At 38.5% G+C, this 9,522-nt stretch overlaps 1 long non-coding RNA gene across 1 annotated transcript; it reads left to right on the forward strand.

Annotated features, from left to right (window-relative positions):
• The first annotated feature begins 5,488 nt into the window (after positions 1 to 5,488).
• Positions 5,489 to 8,313, forward strand: LOC147839793 (uncharacterized). The gene is made up of 6 exons (XR_015515165.1): positions 5,489 to 5,545; positions 5,866 to 5,972; positions 6,942 to 7,068; positions 7,245 to 7,330; positions 7,633 to 7,675; positions 7,773 to 8,313. It is a non-coding gene; the product is annotated as an uncharacterized LOC147839793 (long non-coding RNA).
• The last annotated feature ends 1,209 nt before the right edge of the window (positions 8,314 to 9,522 follow it).

The raw sequence follows: 9,522 nt of genomic DNA on the forward strand, positions 1-9,522 counted from the left end.
TCCCATAGCGTTCATTTTAAAGACGAAATACAGCCATACGTACCGCTGGCTACATAATATGAGATCTCTAGAAATGTACATAGGGGTACGTATTCAGAATGTGGCTATGTTGGATATACTAGTGTCCTCATATGGGTGACACTTTGGACAAAGTCACTGCATGCTAATTTTGAAATCAGTAGTTCTAACAATCACAAAGTTAAAGAAGTGAAGTGAAGAGCAAGGTGTGTGTGAAGGGGGAGCGTTGTGCTGCGCCCAACCTGAAGAGCCAGAAAAAGCTGGCCGGACTGTACCAAAAAGCTGAGGAGCGGGGAGGTGGGGGGTGGGGGGTTGGAATTCCAGGAGGACAGAACAATACGAGAGATGGGACTGAAAAACTGAGACTCCCCAGAAAAACGGGAGTGTTGGCAGAGCTCGAACCAGTGACCTTCTTGCTGTGAGGCAACAGTGATACCCACTGCACCATGCAGCGTGCTGCCCTGAATGAATAAACACAGAAAAAAAAACGTATTTTATATGAACATTTCAGACAGCACTTGGTTTTTGTATTTAATCTCTTCACATGTAAATGTAACAAAGATCATGTTGTGCATATATCTTATTAATCTCATGCTAGCAACACATTTCAGGTTGCCAGTTTTCATGGTACTGTACTGTTAGGGTTTATTGGCAGATTTATTTTTCACCACATGCTGAATAAGCAGCCCAGATTAGAGGATACAGAGTAGTCTACAATCAATTACCAAGAATAGTCAATCATGGATTGGCAGAAAGTGAAACAGCAGAATCCACTTTGGCTCTTTGAATATCGAGCTTGACTTGTTTGAGGTATTGCTTGGGAAAGCAGAGGTGGTGTACTTTAAAGGAACAACAAACAAAACGGCAAATGCATGACAGGAAAACAGACCTGTTGGCACACAAAGGAAGTCCATTAAAGACAGAGACATCATTTATCAGGAGGAGTTCTGCAATGCTAGAATACACAGGCTGAAAATTAACATCTTTAGTTTTGCGAACTTCCATTAAATATGAAAACATTTATGATGGACTTCTGTACTGATAACTGCAAAAACAAAATAACGAAGCAAGTTTCACAAATCAATCACTCTCTGTGTGCGTGTGTGTGTGTGTGTGTGTGTGTGTGTGTGTGTGTGTGTGTGTGTGTTGAAAAAAATTACTTCTGTAGTATTTTTGTTCGGTAACACTTTACATCAATAGTACATGAATAATGATGTTGTAATATGTAAACTAAACTGCACTCTATTATAAATTAATGACGAGTCAAGGCGTGTTCTAATCATGAACTAACTTTAACTACAACATGTCACAGGAGTTCATGTGTGAATAACAGCTACCCTAATTACTCATAAGTTTATGTTGTTAATACATGTATTAATTAACATTTAAATTTAAGCTAACCAACATGAACTCATAAGCTGTTAATGTATACTTATGTCATGACTTTACTTGGAGGGGCACATCATCATTAACTCATCCTTTACTACTCATGAACTCTTGAGTGTTTAACTGTGTTTAAACTGTTCTTGCTGATGTTGACATCTATTTTCTAATGCTATTTAGTGTAAGGACATGCATAAGGAGTTCATGAGTAGTTAAGAATGTGTTAATGAGGATGTGCCCCTCCAAGTAAAGTGACGATATAATTAAACATGAACATATCATGAGTTCATGAAGGTTCAATTAAGCATAAACCAATGTAGTAATTAATACATTAATTAACAAACAATCGTGTACAAGCATGTAATTAAGGTAGCTGTATTTCACACATGCTCATGTGACTCGTGTTGTTAAAGTTAGTTCATGTTAGCGCATTCATCATTAGTTCATAATAAAGTAATGTTTAGTTTACATATTAATACATCATTATCAATGTAATGTATTGTGATGTTACGTTTTGTTCTTACTATGGATACAATGGCTGTTTTCTCTCTGTTTTTTATTCTTCAGAACACCTTGCTTTGTGTTCAATGGAAAATCCTAAAAATTTAAAGACTCTTGGGTTTGAGTAGGCTAAGGAATTAAATAACATTGTCAGGAATTATCCTTAGATCCTTAGACATTGTCAGGAGCCCCATTATCCTCAGAGGTGGTTATAAATATACTAATGTTAGATATACACACCAATATGCTTAAATAAACACAAGTATATTGAAAAAAACTTTTTTAATAGTAATTTATGATTTTTTTTTTATTTCAACATAAAAACTATTAAGAAGGAATTGTTTGAAACACAACAAGTACATTATTGATTATATTTTATAGACCGCCACTCGGAGATCCTCCTCCACAGTTGTGTTCTGTATTTATTTATAATGTGTTAAAATTTTCTAAATTCTTATAAATGTATAATATGTATGTAAGTGCCGAAAAGCTTTCAGCAAGCTTATCATAGTGCTTAAAAAATGTTAATCTGCTGCAAATAATGTTATTGATGTTATTTCAGTCATTAAATTGAAAGACTAATTATTTTTATATATTTTTGTAGGATATGGATAAAGTATGATATTACTAATAGTTTATTAAAATGTATTTGATTTTTAGAAATTATCAGGCAACCGCCACCCACTGCTGTTTGACCCCCCCCCCCACCACATCCTAATCTCACGAGGAAACGTAAGTATTTTCAGTTCAGTTGTAGGAAAATGTACGATTTTAAAAAGGAGGCGTGGCACGTAACCCCACCCCTAACCACAACCAGCATTTAGTGATGAGCAAATCGTACTAAATAGTATGAATTAGATTGTACGAATTCATATGAATTAGCCACTAAATCTAAGGGAAGCAGTGGGGTAATGGGTAATTATATCTTCCAATAGTAACTCACTATTGCCAACAATTCAATCAATCCCTAATAAACAAAATTAAGTTTAGTCCTATTTTTATATTCAAGAAGCCGTTGGACATGGGACACTATAGAGAAGAAAAGAAAATTGCAACCCAAGGTCATTCTGGAAACGTAGCCCCGCGGACGTTTCTGGAGACCACGATTTACGTGGCCGGAGGTACGTAAAGGCCGCGTTTGGTTTTTTTCGAGCGAACGCTGCGGGACGGTGTGGCGCCGCTCCGCCCCTCCTCTTCGCGCTCGCCAGCCGACGGCTCGCCTCCGAGTGGAGGGCTTTCCCGATGCAATCAGTTTGTCCGCTTAGCTCACAGCGTTGCGTCGGCGGAGCGGAGGCCCCGGAGGAGGAGCCGGCCGCGGTGGACGACGACCGGGATCGAGTCCGGGGAACAGCAGGTTTCGGAAATCAGGTAAGACGAAAAACGGAATCCGAAAAATAAGGGCGAGAACGCGGTGGGATCCGAAAACGCGGTCGAAATCGAAGACGAGGGCTTTTGCTTTTTTTTGCTCTTGCTTTTCGCGCGAGAGAGGCGCCCGAGACGCGAAAAAGCAAGCACAGCGGCCTCTCGCGGATCCGCGAAAACAAAAAACGCTCGAATACGTACCTCCCGGGACGTAAATCGCGGTCCGCAGAAACGTCCGCAGGGCTACGTTTCCACAATGAGCCCGGGTTGGAAAATTGCCACTTCCATTTCAAGTCACCATTATTTTGTAAATCTACTTGCCACTGGAACAGCTTTTCCCCCCTCCCCACCTCCTTAATTCACTACTATAAATGTATGCTATCTTCTGCCAGCTCAGGTCAATGAATTAACAGCACCTTGTTGTTCCTTCACAATGAGACAAAAAGTCCTTCTCCAAAACATTCACCCTCTCTGGTGGAATGAACTGCCAACCTGTGAAAATCATCCCATCTTTCAAGAAGCAACACACACACACACGCACACACACACCCACACACACGCACACACACACACACACACACACACACACACACACACACAAACACACACACACACACACACAAATTCCAATCTGCATGTTTTGAAGTCTCAGCAAATATGATGTCACTGGCTAAGAATCAATGTGACATTGTATCACAATGAAATATCATTAAAAAAGTAGCTAAAAATATAGAGCCCAGTACACTGTATATACCAGAATGAATGTGAAAATGGGCTTTCATTATGACTAATAGAACTGACTTAAAAAAAAAAGCTTTAGAGCATTAACATTAGGTTACTATGGCAACATTTTATTTAAGAACAGTCTGTTTCACCAGAAAGAATGCAGCTCGGAGTATGCTGAAGTTAAAATGATCAAATATTTCTAGATTTAACACATGAACAATGTGTTGTAGTTGGTTGATTTGAGTGCCCTCATGTGTTGAACAGATCACAGTGACTGTGTTACTTGAAGCAGTCACAATGAGCATATTTTATAGTAAATAAGACAATTAAATTTGGTGGGAAAATCATGGTAAGCAAGTTAAATTTGCTATTTATATAATATTACAGACAAAATTCATGTCTAGTCACCTAAAGCGTACATAATGGAGTAATATTTTGAAATACATTTGAAATACTTTTTTTTTTCAGCCGCTAAAAATCCCTGCCCTCAAGAGGCTCTGATTGGTCAGCTAACATGTTGTGCTGTGAATTGCAGATATCCTCCACGTCACCAGGAAGCATCACACCCCTACACGCATGCCCTTTTGCGCTGTGTAAATAGTGTCAGTCAGAGTAGCTGTTAGCCATATCAGTTTGTGAATCACTGTAAATGTCACAAAGGACACAGAGGACACAGCTCATCTCACGCCTGCTCTCTAAAATAAAATCTGACAAGTGTCTTTCATGTATACTGAATAAGCATGTGTAATATGAAGCGTTCATATATATTTTTGCATGTTCATATTTGAGATGTAGAACACATGGAAAGCGGTCGCATTGAGAGACACTGCATTGCTGCTAAACATTATGGCTGTTTACAGCGGTTTGAAGGATAAATATAAATTTGTAGCAAAATTGTTAACTGTGACAAACAGCATTTCCCATTGATTACATCCCTGTTTAAGTCCTTGCAACAACATACCATTAACGCTAGAAACTGTGCATGTAATAGATCAAAATACTTACAGGTTGTGGCTCACAATCCACAGCTTCGTCTGTTATGTTTGGAGGAGTTTTTAGCCTAATCCAGCACTGAACTGGGAATGATTCTGGAAGCTGTCCTTTGTCAGATGCTTGCTATAGATTTTTATAATTCTCTGGAACATAATTAACATTAAATTGTAAGCACTTCTCTCTTTGTGTTGCGTCCTTTGGAAGTCCAAATACAGAAACAGATCTGTGGAAACAGCAGCGTTTGGATGGCATTTTAGCTTTCTCTGCTACATTAGCATTACAGCACCTTTGATGTGCAGGGTGTATGCGCGTACACAGCAAATTCATCTGAGTTAAATTCTCGGTGTTGAAGCATTTCAGAGTAAAGTGTTGACGTTAAAGAGTTAGATTTTGATAAATGAATATAATAAGAGTTAGAATTGATTTTATTCAGTGCGAAATAAAGGAGTTAAGTTTTCAACACTTGGTGGTGTTATTTCCAACATCCGGGAATTCATGCAGCCCCAGTCACTGAAGAATTTTCCAGACGCCATTTTCCATCTGAGGTTTAGAACAGCAACTGGTGAGTCAAACTACCTAAATGTTGGTATTTTACTGACTTTCTTTAAGGAAATACAGTTGTAAACATATTGTTAAGTTAATAACTTTACAATGGAGTGACAATTTTAAACTTCTGCGGTTCATTCATGGTCGTTTGTGTATCTAGCTTAACTGCATTACTATTCACTTCTTTTCAAGAATGTTTTTATATATGCTCACGCATACATAGTGCATAAAAACATCAAATGTACATGTTCAATACATTTCTTTTACGCTTAATGCCATTTTGTGCGTTGTTACCCATTTGTAAAATAAAATCGACACTTCTCCTTTAATTCGAAGCAAACTAGCGAGGGAATCCCCGGAGCAGCCTAGCCTACTCTGCCCGGATGCTAACGGCAACACAGGACGGTTTCCATTCGCTCTGGAGAGTTTCTAAAACATATCTGGTGAGTAAATGAACATATGCTTACTTGTAAAAGGCTTCCTGACTAAAACATATGATTGTTTGTTATTCGTGTACGTTAATTTGGTTATTTTAAACACCGCGGCCCTTTTAAACTGGTTCATTCGTGGCCGTCCATATAAGTTACAGTTAGTTCATAGACTCGCGTGATAACGTACGCTTGAATTATATTAAGCGTTGACAACCATTAAAGTCGGAATGTTAACATTAATGTCTTTAAATGACCGCGTTTGCACTTTCTCAGACATTTAAGGTTACAGAAGTCTCCCGGAAGTTGCGGGACTAACGTTAACGTTATCCCGCAAATGCACAGAGACTCCCAGATGCCCAAGTAGATGCCCGCAAATGAATGATAATCTCCCGGAAATCGCGCGTCTCCCGGCCGGTCATTAAACACTTTGCACACCCCTCTCCACCGCATCCCTCCCAGTTCTTCAGGTACGTCGCGCGCAAGTCACCCCCACCGCTCTTTAGGTACGTCGCGCGCAACTCATCCCATTGCTCTTCAGGTTCTCATCTCTCCCGCTACCTCCCGCAAATCAACTCTGTATCCCCCGAAAATTACTTTTCCCAACTCGGGATGTCTGACGTTAGTAAGTTAGGCTATTTATGTAGTCAGGAACATCTTAGTCAAGCTTTTTCTCCCGCATGATATTGTGCTTAAAACTATAGGCTAAACTTAGCATGTACTGTACACAACATTTCCGTTTTATTAAAGACAATTTAGTGCGTTGTAAACAGCCACCTGTCTGTAAAATTAATCAACTGATTCATATTTGAGCAGCCTAATGATGATACAGGTTTGATTTGTAGATTTATTATCAATAATCAACATCTGAATCAAAAGATATCTGGAAAAGTGTGAGGCATACTTTGTGATGTTCATCTCTCTTTTTTATCTGAAGGTTATGCATATGTGTTAGATACTAATTTTTTGTTGTTTTTTTAACAGCCACAGTTCTCTATACAATAACACAAGACCCTGTGACGGTGGCTGATTAGAGACGGATGGTGTATTTCCAGAGTTGGTGAAATGACCAAGCACACCTTCTTGGTCATATGTGGTGATAATAATGAAGGTATGTTTGATAAAGTTCTGTATTTGTTTCACAATAAGCTGAGAGGGTATTAGAGCGTTAGAGAATAACAAATGACATGAAGGTGATAAGTTTTGTATTGTGGGTGAACTGTTACTTAAATAATCTTTTGCTCTTTACTTTGCACTTTTCCTCTTCTGCTTATCCTAATATTTTAGATTATATTTGGACCTGAAACATCTGCTAGACTCCAGTAAAGGTGGCTTCAATACTGGACCTGAAAGGGCCTAACAAGTTAAATCTGGTAAAGAAACATGCACGCGCGCACACATGCACGCACACGCTTACAGAAAACTGTTTATGAAGTTTATAAATATTTTTTACACTGTGGCCAATATTTTGGGGAAGTCAGCATCACTAAATGATATAAAAGATTTTAAGCTCCTCTAAAATTTGCTCCAAGTGTTGTGTTAAATTCAGGATTCTGGACAGACAGCTGCCTGTTTTTTTCAGTTCTAGTCATAGTGGTTAACCTAATTGTTTTTGGAGATCCAACAGTGATGTATGTGTTTTTTCTACTTTTCCATATCCTGTCACCTCAACCAGCTGGGAGAGTCAAGTTGTGGATCATCATGAAGATTTTCAAAAAGTGAGTTTAGATTTCTTGAATGTTTTATTTACTTTAAATGTTCTTTTAAATATATCATAGAATTTGATTGCAATTTGTTTTTAAACATTTTTCTTAGCCATGCTGGAGTCTTGAAGAGTTCTTAGAAGAGCATCACCCTATATCCGTGCATCAGGAACCACCAGACGAGCGATCAGCAGCTGCTACATCGTCATGGATAAAAAGGTCATCCTGTGGCTGGGAAGCACTTCATTCACAGGACATGCTTTATTAGATTTCCTAGCTCCAGTTTGTTTTCACACAAGTTTACAGCATTTATACCTTCATCTAAACTGCTGTGTTTGATATGGAGGACCAAGGAAACACCCGAAGTGAAAGATTTGCACGCCAAGTTGTTTAAAATGTAATTTCACAAGAAAACTATGAGTTCAGAAGTAAACTATGAGTGACGCTATATTGAACTTTCAAATTGCTCAGATAACACATCAAGTTTGGACCAAGGGACTGAAAGCCTTTTTGAGCACTGGTCATACATATTTTGTTGATACTGTCTGTACTAATAAAACATTTAAAGCATATTTGACATTGTTGCATTTTAAAAACTGAATGAATTGTTGAAGTGGTGAATGTTTTCAAATAAAATGTTTTTTCGTTTGTAATTTACAGTCTATTTGACCTTTTTACCATATTTACACTCAAAAGAGTTGAATAAAATAACAATATATTACACCAGGCGGTGTTAAATATAGTTGCATTTTTTAACTCTGCCCAGAGTTAAAATTAACCCTTACTTCGGTGTCAATGTGCCAACCCTTTTGAAAGTGTTGATTTAACTCTGCTTTGAGTGGACCCCATGAGACACTTTCAAAGTGTTGAAATTAACACCCATAGAGTTGTTTTGGGTCCCCATATTTTGCTGTGTAACCTGAAGCACTTGTAATCTTACTAACCCGGATGTATTTTTCTGTAATTCTCAAATTTCATTTGCTGTAGGCTTTGCTATGCTAACTCTGTGAAGCTAATGTCTCCCTTTGCATTGGACTTTGATTGCTTACATTCAGAGATGTTAGGTTCACACAGCTACATTACACATGAACTTAAGTTTAAAATGACATCGTAGTGGACCACCCCTTTAACACATTTTCTCATACTTTGTCCCCGACACTAATGTTATTTATACTCTGTAAGCTGAAAAAAAAAAAAAACTATAGATTTTCTGCACAGTTTTGACATGCTAAACCCCATTTCAAAACTGTTAACAACAATTTCAAAGCAGACTGATGGTACAGTTTATGCATTTTATGGCATATTTATTTTAAAACAAAGAAAATCTTACCAGAAAATGACAGTAATTCCAAGTTGATTGCCATTTCAGCTGAAAACCAGCTTCTACTTTCAGCTACTTCTTTTCTTAACTGTGTTGTAAAGCATGAGCTATCGTTGAGAGCCAAATATCCACTGTTTCAGGCCCCGTTTACACTAATGCGTTTTAGTTTGAAAACGCATAAGTTTTGCTACGGTTACGCCAACCGTCCACACTACGCCGGAGTTCTCGAGCGCCGAAAACGGAGCGTTTCGAAAACGCTGGAGAAGCCGTTTTCATTTTGAAACGCAGCTGCTCCGTCTCAGTGTGGATGATGGAAAACGGAGACATCTGAAAACGGAGGCGGGGCTGCAGACGTTCGCCTCTCTGATTGGGGCTTTTCCTGAATATTAAGTAGCCTAACACACAGTTCAGTCCTGAATCTTCTCCGTGTAAGTTCAGACTTCGCAAGTTTGATCAAGGCTGCAGTCTCTTCTTCTCAGTTTGATATGGAAAAGCAGACTATACCGAGGACACAGGTAAATCTTCAAAGGGAACAGTGTAC

Source organism: Danio rerio, chromosome 18, assembly GCF_052040795.2.
Source record: "Danio rerio strain M-AB ecotype USA chromosome 18, GRCz13ab, whole genome shotgun sequence".
Taxonomy (NCBI): Eukaryota; Metazoa; Chordata; class Actinopteri; order Cypriniformes; family Danionidae; genus Danio; species Danio rerio.